Here is a 13,310-nt window from a genome sequence, read left to right on the forward strand (position 1 = left end):
TTAGCGCCAAACCGCATCCACCAGCAATTATTCTTGGGACTCCCGGTGCTAAACGCTACTCCTCCGGCGTTTAGCACCCGACAGGCAGCAAGAAAGTGCAAAAATGCGTAAAACGAGGCACCAAACACCACCAAAGTGGTGCCGAACGCCTACAACATCCCTGGACCTAAGAAATTTTCGTAATTAATGAAATTTGAAGACAACAAGCTTAAATTATAAGAAAGATCACTAGTTAGTCAAAGAGTCATTAAAAAAAGATTTGATTTGATTATATTTGATTTTATTTTGATTTAGTTTGAATTTAAATTCTAGGTTTAGTCTTAGGGATTTTACTATAAAAGGGGACTTCCTTCCTCCCCAAAGACATGCACATCCCTCATATCCATTCTCTCTTCCGTCTTTCATTCTTCATTAGTTTTAGGTTTTACATTAGATTAGAATTTGAAATTTTTTACACTATGGACAACTAATCCTCCATTGTTAAGGTTAGGAGCTATATTTACTTTGATGGATTAATAATTATTTATTCTTCTACTCTTGGTTAATGCTTTGCTTTTTGTTTAATAATTGGTTTCGTTCTTCATTCTAGGGATTAGTGATTACTAGAATATAACTAATTCTACTTAAATTCTATTTGAGTCTTGAAAAAGTTATATCATTAGAATTATAGCTTGAAACTAATTTCTCACAGTTCCTAATTATCTGGACTTAGTGTGGTACGTGACATATAACTGCATTATACTTTGGGGTTCTTAGGGTTGTGTGGTTTATAAATCGGAATTCGAGCTTCACTCTCTAATGCAATTGAGTGATCAAGGGATTGACGGTTGGTTGCATTAGAGGAGATTGGATTGCCTAGATATAGGAATTAATCACTTGGAGTTTGTCATAAACATAATCTTTGCATGATCAAGGTAGTTGACATTAAATATTAATCCGAAAATTTAAATATCTCTGATACCTTAACTATCTTTATTATATTATTTTCTTAACTAATTTTAGTTTGCTTTTATTTAATTCTCTGTTTTTATGTTATTTGTTATTGAAATCCTAAATTTTGATTGTCTGACTAGAATGATCAATTGACTATTATTTGCTTAATCCGTTAATTCTCGTGGGATCGACACTCACCTAAATTTATTACTTGGTACGACCCGGTGCACTTGCCAGTAAATTGTAGATTGTAAATTCTGGACCAAGAGGATCTTCGAATCCAATTCCACACCTTCTTCTTCTTCTATTTTTCTGTTTTGTTTTTCAAAAGAAAAAATAGTTTGTATTTTGAATTTTTTAAGGCACTACTGTTAATATAATGAAATATTCCTGAACTATTAAACCAGTCGTTTTTATTGAATTATACCAACTCATATGTCGATTAATTTGGAAGGTTCATGCAAAAGGAATTTCGTGGCATGTGCAAGATGCAAAAATATGATGGACATGGAACAAAAATATTACAGATGCCTTTATATATAATGGAATAAACTTATCAAATGTATATATGTATGCTATCTACAAATTTGAAAAATGATTTTGCATGATCATGAGTAAGCAAGAACTTTATAGTTCAAGACAAAGCACGTGACTAGATTCTATCCAAATTCAAATAATAAACGAATAAACAAAACTTTTAAATTAAATGACACTGTAAATTATTTTTGGACGAAGAATATTTGAAAATTTTTATGGCCTCCTTCCATGTTTTGCTGAGTCGTCCAACCATTGGGCCCCTCTCCGGGAACATCGGTCTCGACTCAATTGAAATTCAATAAATAAATAAATAATAATTAAATAAACAAAGTCCACTCGTCCCCGTAAAAAGTAATGGATTAATTTTGCTTTATCCTCACAAGATAACATAACTCGATAATCTTTCTTTGGAGGCCAGGGATGGTATAACCAAGTTTCTTCAATTTAAAATTACTTTATTCTCATCTTCTAAGCATATAGTGAATGGAATCAAGGGAACAATTCATCACTTACTTTTTCTACACTACTTGATGCCACCCAGAAACATGTGATCATTAATAATAATGTGTAACATACTAAATGTCGTTAAGAATATTATTATTGTTCCTGATTCTCCACCTTATAACCTCCCTTTTCCCCCTGCAAAATAGCTAAGATGGATCCAAGACTTAGAAATGAGGAGACAACATTAGACGAAATATCATATATTATTAGTCTATGAGTTCATAAATTATGGTGAAATATGGGCAAACAGTTTTAGACATGATAATATATATAACTAAAAAAGATTAGCTCGTCGGCTATTAGATATAGATATGTTTCTGAACATATCTTAGCTAGGTTGGAATCTTTAAAAGTTGAACTTAACTTGAAAGTTTATATAGAAACCCACTTAATAATAATAATAATAATAATAATAATAATAATAATAATATACCAACATACCTATTCAGAATAAAACTCAGTCGGTGAAGATATTAGATTTGCATTTAACGCTTTAAATCTTTAATAAGAAAACATTATTCATTTAAAAAGTTACCATTGGAATTTTTTTCCATTTGCAAAAAAAAGGTTTAATTTTTAAAATATATTACCATTAATTTATTGTTGAAAAATATGACAATTACAAAATTTTTCATTAGTCCAAAGGTTAAGTACGATTTTAGTCCTTTAGAAGCTGAAATTTTTTTTGGGTCTTCGGCCTTTTTTTGCTTATAAAATGGTCCTTAAGATTAACTTAGTTTTAAAATCGTCATTTTTACCAAAATTTTTATTTTTATTATTAAATTATCCCTAATTAAAAAATATATATATATATATATATATATATATATAAATAAAAGAAAAACGGGTTAAAGGGCTGGGGAGCAGGGGAAGGGTTAATCACGCTGGGGCGAGGTGGGTTTTTCATGGAAGAAGAGGGGAAAGGGAAGGTGGGGAAGGGAATTCGCCGCCGCTGCTCCTCGCCGACACCGCTACTCTTCGTCGTTCGATCGCTGGATCTCGATGCTACTCCTTGGCGTTGACGCCAGCAGATTTGCGACGGTGGACGTCGCTCGCAGCTTGCCGTTTCTGCTTTTTCTCCTCGCTCGGTCGCCGGTCGTCGCTGCTCCTCACCAGTCGCCACTGCTTTCGATCAGGTTTGTTGTCTTCTTGATCCACTTGGCAACCATTCCTATCGTTGGAACTGGGATTAACCCAGCAAGGAGCCTTGGTGCTGCCATCATCTTCAACAGAGACCATGCATGGAATGATCAAGTATGTCTTTTTTGTTTTTGGCTTTTTTTTTTTCACTCATTTCTTTCTAAATTTCATATGTCCTTTTCTTCATTGCATTAAATTTTTTGGGTTGAGCCTTTCATTGAAGCTGCTCTTGCTGCCGTGTACCACCAGATAGTCATCCGAGCTATTTCTTTCAAGTCAAGGCCTTAATTTATCATCATCATTTCATATGTTTGCTCCTCTCTTTGAATGTTTGATATCGTGTGTGTAAATTGATGGAGAATTCTTTCGTGCTACCATACTTTGTGTTTATTAAACTTTGATCTTTGTGTTTCTGCTTCTGTTTATGCTTCTGTTTCACTCTGATTCTGATTCTGTTTAAATTTCTAATTACATTGATTTTGTTTCTGATTTTAGTATTGTTGCTGCTGGTGTTGTTGTTGTTCTTCTACTTCTGGTTGTTGTTGTTTCATTGTTGCTTCTGCTTTGCTTCTGGTTGATTTTGGGGAAGAAGGGGAAGGAGAAGGGGAAAGGGAAGAGTATTTTAGTTCGAAGGACAATTTTAAAATGAGGAGTGCTAGGGGGCCAGCAACTTTTGTGATTTATAGCCATCAAATAGCTATCAATGATGATTTTAATGGTGTGAGATTGGTGTGAGATTTCATCCAATGGCTCACTTTTCTTTGTTAGTTACATGCTGGCCAGAATTTGAAAAAGTTGCTGACCCTCTAGACTTTTCCTTTTAAAATTAAGTTAAATCTTAAGGACCATTTTGTAGGCAAAAAAAGTTGAAGACAAAAAAATTTTTCAACCCCTATTTTACGAACTAAAATCGTACTTAACCCTTAGTACAATGACTCGATGATTAATCCAATGATAAGTTTATATTATGTTAAAAGTCAGAGTGTACGTGCAACCATCATGTGTCAATCAAAATAGAGATTGAATCAAAAAAGTAAGCAAAGAGGAGAGAATTGAGAGTAGAAAGAATGTATGAGTGACAACAAACCAACACTACAACGATTCTTATCTATGGCAACATATAATCTAAACATTGCTTAAAAAATATTGTCTAAAATAATTAAAAATAACTCTTAATATTTGTTATAAGAAAATAAAATTGTTGCAACTTTTTTTAATTAATATGTTATAAGTATTTTTTTAGTCAATTAAAAAACATATAAAAAATATTACTTTAATAAATCAAATAGACAACATTTACTATATTTATATATTATATTTTATGAAAGTTGCATTGCTTTTAAATTTTTAATAAACATCAATTTATAAATATTACCTAAATTAAATTAATATCTTTTTTTTTAAATTATAATATTCTCTCCAAATATTTTAACAAAAATATAATTATTGTTTCTCTTCTTAACTAGAAAAATAATCCCAACCCTTCATTCATCAGAATGTCTCGAAACTCCAACCTCTATTCAAAACACAAAACGTCAAAACCTTTTGCCGAATAAAGTTCAATTCACTATTCAAAACACAAAACCCCAACCTCTGTTTTTTGGAACACAAACACAAAAGCCTTAATCCCTACCCATTATTTGAAATGTCTCAAATTCGATGAGCTTCTTCATTAACGCGCATTCCTCTCTGCTTGTTCATCATTGTTTGCATTTTGAGCTTCTTTAATTTTAAACTTCGATCCTCTCTGCTTGCATTTGTTTATCATTACAAGTACCTATGATTCTGCCACTTTTTTTTTCTTTTTATTTTCGCGTTTTAAATCCTAATTTTAATAATGTTGTTGTTACTATTATAGTATTTTTTGTGGTATTTCATCGCCATCACCATGTTCGATTATCAGTGCTCGCGTTTATGCTCGCGCATTGAGCTTTTCTAGGTTTGAGATTTTCGTGTTCGATCAACACTGCTCGTTGTTCATCTCTAATCTCTTCCAATTTTTCGACGTTCTTCTACTAGTGTTCATCACCGTTGCTCATTGTTCTGCAGCTGCCTCTATTTTTCTTTTCTATTTTTGTGTTTTGAATCCTAATTTTTGGCTATATAAAAACTGTTGCTGTGCGCATTAGTGTTGAGCAATGTTCTGAAAACTGGACCAATTATCAAATCGTTTTAGTTATTGGTTTACTGGTTTATTGGTCTAACCGGTTCAATTATAGTTTAATCGAAAAAATTATTTTATAATAAAATAATAAATAAATTATAAATAAACACCCTAGTTGTAAAATTCCAAAATTAATAAATGATTAACTAATAAATTAATTATTATTTAAAGAAATTAGAAAATTAAACGTTATAGTTTAATGGATAGAAATAATTAAAGTATAAATTTTAACACTAATTCTAAATATTTTAACCCAAAATTAGGTCGTAGAGCCGAACCGATTGGATCGGGTCCATATTGGACCTAAGGACCAGCATATAACTTAACAACACAACCACTTCTTCCCTTCATTCATCACATGTCACGTTGAAATTGGGAAAGGGGATAGCAATCAAGAACTCAAACCCTTGCTTCAATTTCAATTTCACTAATCTTCCAATCTGGAGCTCTGATTGACGAGTCGTCAGCGACCATGCGTTCATCTCGAAATTCTCTACAAAATTTACCGAATAATTTGTTAAGAAAATCACATTTTTTCACGCAACCTTTCCCTTTTCAGTTTCGGAAATCTTAGGTTTTGGTATTGAGAAATTGAATGATTTTGATGGTTTAAGTGAACTCTAGCAGTGGGTAATCACTAGATTTTGCCCGTTTGACTCGTGGGATTAGAACACTCGTTAATGTGTGACCCCATAGGTTCAATACTATGCGGGTAGTAAATTAGTCTTACTAAATTTACTAATCAAGGTTGGCATCTAGCAACACTCATTGACAACCCAAAAGTATGAAGTAATGATATTTTTACTAAGAACCCAAGATGAACAAAAAATATAACTCTTTCCATCTTTTCAACTCTTAGCTAACTTTTAGAGTATGGTTTGATTGTTAAACTCTAACTTGTTACCATTATTATAATGAATTATGAATAACTTAAGAAACTCATTTCTTAATTTATTCAAACCCTTTAGCCAAGGCATTATTTATTTCATTTTATAATCGTAGAACTCAAACTCATTACCATAGTTGATGGATTCCATATTGACTAATCATTAATTCTACAAGTATTTAAATCATACCCAATGTCCATTCAACTAGCACCGTAAGGTATTAGGTGTCCTGAATCAAAGTATAATAAATACATTGTCAATTACTATGATAGTCGCAGGTCAAAGGAAAATTCTAATATTATGTTCATCATAAAAATATCTTATTGACAAATATACGGTAATTATAACCATTAGAAATTCTCAAGGTGAGTCAGTTTAATAGTCGTGTATATATATATATATATATATATATATATATATATATATATATATATATATATATAGATATATATATATACTCGAATCACTAATGTCCCAAATTTAGTGATTCTATGATTAAAAACAATTTAAATTAAAAGTACTCAAAAAACGTATATCTCATTATTACGATTCCTATCATAATTATTCATTTCTAATTTTAATTAAGGATACTATCATAAATTATAAAAATTTATTCTTATAATAATAATAATAATAATAATAATAATAATAATAATAATAATAATAATAATAATTTATGATAGTATTTTATTAAACATACACACTTATCTCCAACACTAATTTCATTCTCTGCAAAACCCACAACACTTATTTCTATCTTTTCACTCTTCGAATTTTACTACCGCGCACACTCAACTACCTCTCTTTCTTCTTCCGTCACCATCCTTTCCCTAGGTAACAACATTTATCAATAAGATTCAAAATCATGTGTCTAATAGTGGGTGTTAAGCTTAGTTTGATTTTGGGTTACACTATGATGACAAACATTCAATTGGGTTGAAAGCCCAATAGTGTTTAATATGTGCTTTATTGTGGCAGGCCCAAGTATACTAGCTTATGATGCATCAGCCCATCAAAGCAAATAGAAAAGCAGCTCACATTGTTCCTTAGTGCAGTAACCAAGTCCAACAATTCCTCTTAGCACCATTCAGCAACATAAAATGATTATATTTGCTAAAAGCAATATGAGGACAGCTGTATCATGCAAGGACAGGTGTGGGTCTGTAAAAGAAAGAAAGGACACTAGACAACCACTAACTCAAGGACATCAGCTGAACATACTAGGATCGTGGTTGAGCAAAACAAAAACGAGCAAAGAGCACAGAGCAGCAGCAGCTAGGAAATGGAGCAGAATGAAAAAGAAGAGCATGCCAAGGAAGAAAGAAACACCAAGGACAGCAGAGGTAGTGGTCGAGCTCCTCGGACAGCAGAGGTGGTGGAGCAAGATGAAGAAAGGACTGCATGCCATCAAGGACAGCTCCAACGAGCAGCTGGCACAAGGAAATGGAAGAGGCAGAAATTCTAGGCAAGCTGGAGATATATAAGAAGACTCATTCCATCATTTCAAGTGAAGGAAGAGAGCACACACATTCAGAGCACCATCTCTAACACAAAGCTGGAATCTCTTTCTTCTACTCAAGCTTAATTCTGATTTTATGTTATGGCTGTCTTGCGTTATTTTCTGTTTTGAAAAAGGTATTTATGTGAGATTCAAAAGCCAAGAGAGAAAAGGCAAGAGTGATGCAAAATAGCCACTATTTTTCTGATGTAATTTGGGTTTATGAACTAGGATTAGTTCCCCTTGCCAAGTTGGGTTAGCACTTGGTGAGAATTGAATCTGTGTAGATTTCCCTTCCAAGTTGGGTTAGCACTTAGGGGTTGCTAAGCTTTGGTGAAGAAAGCTTAGGGGTAGATACTAGTTGAATTAAGGAGTAATTCAATAAGTATTGGTGTATGTAATCTGAGGATTATAGTAAAAATTCCACCATGGTTTGTGGTGGAGACTGGACGTAAGATTCATGGTACTGAGAATCTGAACCAGGATACATGCTGGCCCCTTTCTCTTCTTCTCTGCTCTTTTAATATTCTGCGTATGAGATTATTTCAAATAATCTCCTGCAACTTAAGCTTCCACTGCAACAGAGTTTGAAACTCTAAATTTTAAGCTAACTTGATTCAACCCCCCCTTCTCAAGTTCATCTAGAACCATCAATTGGTATCAGGAGTAAGGTCTCAAGGAGTCAAACTTCACAGCTTGGAGCAAAGATCCATGGCCAATAACATGAATCCCAACATCGTGGCTTTCACTCTCACTGAAGGGCAGTCCAATAATAGACCTCCCTACTTCAATGGCAGCAACTACTCTTATTGGAAAGAGAGAATGAGAATCTTCGTGTAGTCGATCGACTACAACATCTGGAAGATCATTCTCAACGGTCCAGACGCTCCCACCAAACAAAATGCTGATGGAGAAGTTGTGGCAAAGGAGGACAACGAATGGACAGATGAAGAAAAGAAGAAGGTTGAACTCAATGCCAAGGCAATCAACCTGATGCACTGCACAATCAGTTTTGAAGAATTCAGAAAAGTGTCAAGGTGCAAAACGGCTAAAGAAATCTGGGATAAGCTCAGACTCACTCATGAAGGCACTAAGCAAGTGAGGGAAACCAGAATTGACATGCTGATGAAGGAGTATGAAATGTTCAGTATGAAGGAGGATGAGAGCATCGATCAAATGTTCGAAAGGTTCTCAATAATCATCAACAATCTGGACGCCATGGGAAGAAACTACTCTGAAGAAACCTTAGTAAGAAAGATTCTGAGAAGTCTTACTAAGAAGTGGGAAGTGAAAAGCACAGCCATCTCTGAAAGGAATGATTTGATCAAAATCACCTATGATGAGCTGAGAGGCAAGCTGCTGGCTTATGAAACCACTCACATGTCTCAAGACAAAGATGACAAAAAGAAAAGTGTAGCACTAAAATCAAGAATGACAGCCCAAGGAGAAGAATCTGATGACAGCTTCTCAGATGAAGAAATGGTGCTCTTTGCAAGAAAAATGAGAAGACTACTGAGATACAAAAACAAAGGCAAAGGAAGCTCTTCATCCAAAGATGTCAAGAAAGATCAAGTCAAGTTCACATGCCATCACTGCAAGGAACCTGGTCACTTCAAGTCAGATTGCCCTCAACTTAAAAAAGGCAAAAAATCAAAGAAAGACAAAAAGAAGGTGATGATGGCAACATGGGAAGACTTGGAGAACGACACTAGCTCAGAGAGCTCAGATCAAGAAGCTCAACTATGTCTGATGGCAGATCATGATGATGAAGATGAGGTAGATCTCTCTGACTTATCTATTGATGAATTGCACTACATTATCAAAGACATTTCTGTGAACTCTAAGAAACTCTCGGATAAGTATGCTAAATGTAAGAAAGAAAATGAGGCTCTGAGGACAGAAAATGACCTTCTTTTGAAAAAGGTTAAGGCAAATGAAACTAGCAATGAAAAGTTTTTAAAAGAAGAAAACATTGCCTTACGAGCTGAATTAGAAAAATTCAAACTCAAGCATGAAGTTACTGCTTCCACTGATTTGATTTCTGAAAACAAAAAGCTGAATGAACAAATAAAAAATTTGAATGAAGACTTAGCAAAGTTTGTTCAAGGTTCTCAAAATCTGAACAAACTACTTGCTAGTCAAAGGTTTGGATCTGAAAAATCTGGACTTGGATTCATAGAGGAAAACAAGGCTGTTTTCAAACAAAATTTTAAAAAATCTGAAGCCTCCTCTTCCAAGCTTTTCAAACCAAAAGGATTCAGCAAACCTCAAAAATCAGTAAGTAAGAATCATTGCTACAAGTGCAATAGAAATGGTCATGATCCTCCTCAATGTTTCATCTTTCTTAAGTCTTTTGGTAATGATAGTAAATTATATAAAGTTGTTCATGATTATAATGCTCTTGGGCAACCAAGAAGATTTCACATCAAAGGATCCAAATGGATTTGGATACCTAAGGTTAGTTGAAGAACATGCAGGTTTGCCTTGCATCCAAGAAGAAAATGGACATGTGGTATCTTGATAGTGGATGTTCAAGGCATATGACCGGAAGGGATACTTTCTTCATTAAACTCAACAAGTATAATGGAGGATTTGTCACTTTTGGAGATAATAGTAAAGGTAACATAATTGCCATTGGTAAGGTTGGCAAAGATTTTTCAACTTGCATTGATAGTGTCTTTTTAGTTGATGGGTTAAAGCATAATCTATTGAGCATAAGTCAATTGTGTGATCTTGGATATGCTGTAACCTTTAGAAAATCTGATTGTAGAGTCATGAATGAGAAAATAGGGGCTGTTTTATTTGTTGCCAAAAGAAGTGACAATGTTTATGGTATCACTCTAGATGATCTAAAGTTCAAAATGTAACTTGTTTCTCTTCAATGGAATCTGAAAAATGGATGTGGCATAAGAGGTTAGGACATGCTAGCATGTTCCAAATCTCCAAGCTTGTAAAAAGAGGCTTAGTTAGAGGTCTTCCTAATATAAAATTTGATAAGGACATCATTTGTGATGCTTGTCAAATGGGTAAATAAATTAAAACCTCTTTCAAACCCAAGGAAGATGTCTCTACTAAGAAACCATTGGAGTTGTTGCATCTTGATCTGTTTGGACCTACTAGAACTCAAAGTCTTGGAGGAAAGAGTTATGGCACGGTAATTGTGGATGACTATACTAGATTTGGCTGGGTGTTCTTTCTTGCTCATAAACATGAGGCCTTTTCTGTTTTTGAAAAATTCAGCAAAAAGATTTAAAATGAAAAAGGTTCAAAAATTATTTCAATAAGAAGTGATCATGGTAAAGAATTTGAAAATCAATACTTTGAATCTTTTTTTGATGAACAAGGCATATCACATAACTTCTCTTGTCCAAGAACACCTCAACAAAATGGTGTTGTTGAGAGAAGAAATAGAAGTTTACAAGAAATGGCTAGAGCCATGTTATGTGAATATGAAATCCCTAAGTTAAACTTATGGGCTGAAGCTGTGAACACAACTTGCTATGTTTTAAATAGAACCATCATTAGGAAGTTTTTGAAGAAAACCCCATATGAACTTTGGAAAGGGCATCCTCCTAATCTTAGTTATTTTCATGTGTTTGGCTGCAAGTGTTTCATCTTGAACATCAAAGAAAATTTAGGAAAATTTGATCCCAAAACACATGAAGGAATTTTTCTTGGTTATTCCACTAATAGCAAGGCCTATATAGTTTATAACAAGAACTCCAAAACTGTTGAGGAAACCATGCATGTCACATTCTATGAATCTAACTCTGTTCCTAGTGTTTTCATTGATGATAGTCTAGGTTTTGAAGTTGAAGTACCTAAGAACAGTGAACCAGTTCCACAAAATCCAAGTTCTCATGAAGCTGCACCTGCTAGCAACGAAAATCCTAATTCTGCAGGAGACAATTTGAAATTATCTCCTGTTTCTGCAGAAAATACTGATGCAAAGGCCATTGTTGACCAAGAGGAATCTGAATCCTCAAACCAGTCAAGAAGACCAAGAGAATGGAGGTTTCTGAAAAACTATCCTGAGGAGTTCATAATAGGAAATCCATCCACTGGTAGGACTACTCGTTCATCTTTGAAAAGAGCCGAATCCAACAACATTGCTCTTTTATCAAAGATTGAACCTCAGAACATTCAAGAAGCTCTTGCTGATCCTTCATGGGTATTAGCTATGAAGGAGAATTCCAGCAATTTGAGAAGAATCAGGTCTGGTCATTGGTGCCTTATCCAAATGGAAAGAAAGTCACTGGCACTAAATGGATTTTCAGAAACAAATTGGGTGAAGATGGATCCATAGTCCGAAACAAAGCTAGATTGGTTGCTCAAGGATATGATCAAGAGGAAGGGATCGACTTCGATGAGTTCTTTGTGCCTGTAGCTAGAATGGAAGCCATCAGATTGCTACTTGCTTATGCAGCTCATTGTGGTTTCAAGCTATTCCAAATGGACGTAAAGTGTGCTTTTCTCAATGGCATAATAGATAGAGAGGTTTATGTGGCTCAACCACCTGGGTTTGAAAACAAATCTTTTCCTAACCATGTTTTCAAACTAGCTAAGGCCTTATATGGCTTGAGACAAGCTCCTAGAGCTTGGTATGAGAGGCTTAGCTCATTTTTGTTGAAAAATAATTTTCAAAGAGGAGCCACTGACACCACTTTATTTATTAGGAACTATCATGATCATTTTATTCTTGTGCAAGTTTATGTTGATGATATTATATTTGGTTCGGCTAATGAGGATTTGTGTGCAGATTTTGCTAAGCTTATGACCAATGAATTTGATATGAGCATGATGGGAGAACTCAATTTCTTCCTAGGCTTGCAAATCAAGCAAACTGCTGAAGGCATATTCATACATCAAGAAAAATATGCAAAGGAACTTGTCAAGAAGTTTGGGCTGGACTGTGCTAAGCCTATGGGAACCCCCATGCATCCTAAATCAAGCTTGATAAGGATGAACATGGTAGAGATGTTGATGAGACACGTTACAGAGGGATGATTGGATCCCTAATGTATCTAACCTCCTCAAGGCCTGATATCATTCAAAGTGTTAGAGTTTGCTCAAGGTTTCAATCAAAGCCTAAGGAGTCACATCTCTCTGCTGTCAAGAGGATCATCCGATATGTACTTGGTACCACTAATTATGGGTTATGGTTTCCTAAGACTGATTCTTTTAAATTAGTGGGTTTCTGTGATGCAGATTTTGCTGGGGATAGAATTGATAGAAGAAGCACAAGTGGCATGTACTGCTTTCTTGGGAAATCTCTCATTGTTTGGTCTAGCAAAAAGTAAGCTACAGTAGCACTTTCAACAGCCGAAGCTGAGTATATTGTAGCCTCCTCTTGTTGTTCTCAATTATTATGGCTGAAAACTCAACTAGCTGACTATAAATTGAATGTCTCAAATATTCTATTATTTTGTGACAACATGAGTGCTATTAATATTTCCAAAAACCCTGTTTTGCACTCAAGAACAAAACACATTGAAGTTCGTTTTCATTCTATAAGAGAACATGTGCAAAATAGAAATTTAGATATTCAGTTTGTTAATTCTGAAGGTCAGCTAGCTGATATATTCAACCATTGATAGAGGAGAGGTTCTGCAAGTTGAGAACTGAACTGGGCATTCTTACTTCATCC

Source organism: Arachis hypogaea, chromosome 15 (assembly GCF_003086295.3).
Source record: "Arachis hypogaea cultivar Tifrunner chromosome 15, arahy.Tifrunner.gnm2.J5K5, whole genome shotgun sequence".
NCBI lineage: Eukaryota > Viridiplantae > Streptophyta > Magnoliopsida > Fabales > Fabaceae > Arachis > Arachis hypogaea.